This window comes from Penaeus monodon, chromosome 21, assembly GCF_015228065.2.
Source record: "Penaeus monodon isolate SGIC_2016 chromosome 21, NSTDA_Pmon_1, whole genome shotgun sequence".
NCBI classification, from domain to species: domain Eukaryota; kingdom Metazoa; phylum Arthropoda; class Malacostraca; order Decapoda; family Penaeidae; genus Penaeus; species Penaeus monodon.
This window is the reverse complement of record NC_051406.1, coordinates 4361614-4362032: the sequence shown is the minus strand read 5'-3', so window position 1 is coordinate 4362032 and position 419 is coordinate 4361614. Positions and strand designations below refer to the sequence as shown.

General features: G+C 44.2%; 1 protein-coding gene across 1 annotated transcript in view; it reads left to right on the top strand.

The window, feature by feature from the left end:
- LOC119586132 (mitogen-activated protein kinase kinase kinase 7-like) overlaps window positions 1–419 on the top strand; it is a gene marked incomplete in the record, with an annotated part of 88760 nt that overhangs the window by 86524 nt on the left and 1817 nt on the right.

The window sequence follows — 419 nt, the reverse complement described above, 5'->3', positions numbered from 1 at the left end:
TCCAAAGTGGTTAGCAAACCTGATTTAGATTTTTCTGAAACCACGGATTGCTTTTAAAATACCTGGCACTCACCCTTAACTTGTGGAAGGTCATGGAACCCGTAGGCGCGGCATACACACCTGCTGTTTTCCGTCGCGTGGGGAAGGCTGTTGACACTACGTTGTCTCAAGCAGTCAGGACTCGTGGCAGAGGGTCAAGCTGCGCGAGAATCCACTTCGAGAAAAGTGTACTTGTGGTTTGCCTTTAGTTGTTTATGTCCGCGTATTAGTCTTTCACGTCTTATGCCTGTGGGTACTGATTTTTTTTTAAGAGCAACGGTTTTGATAGTTGGGACTGTGGTTTCTTGTGTTGCCGGAATTCTAGGGTCGCAGGTATACTTCTTTCATGATTAATTCTAGATTTATTTATGTGTATGTAT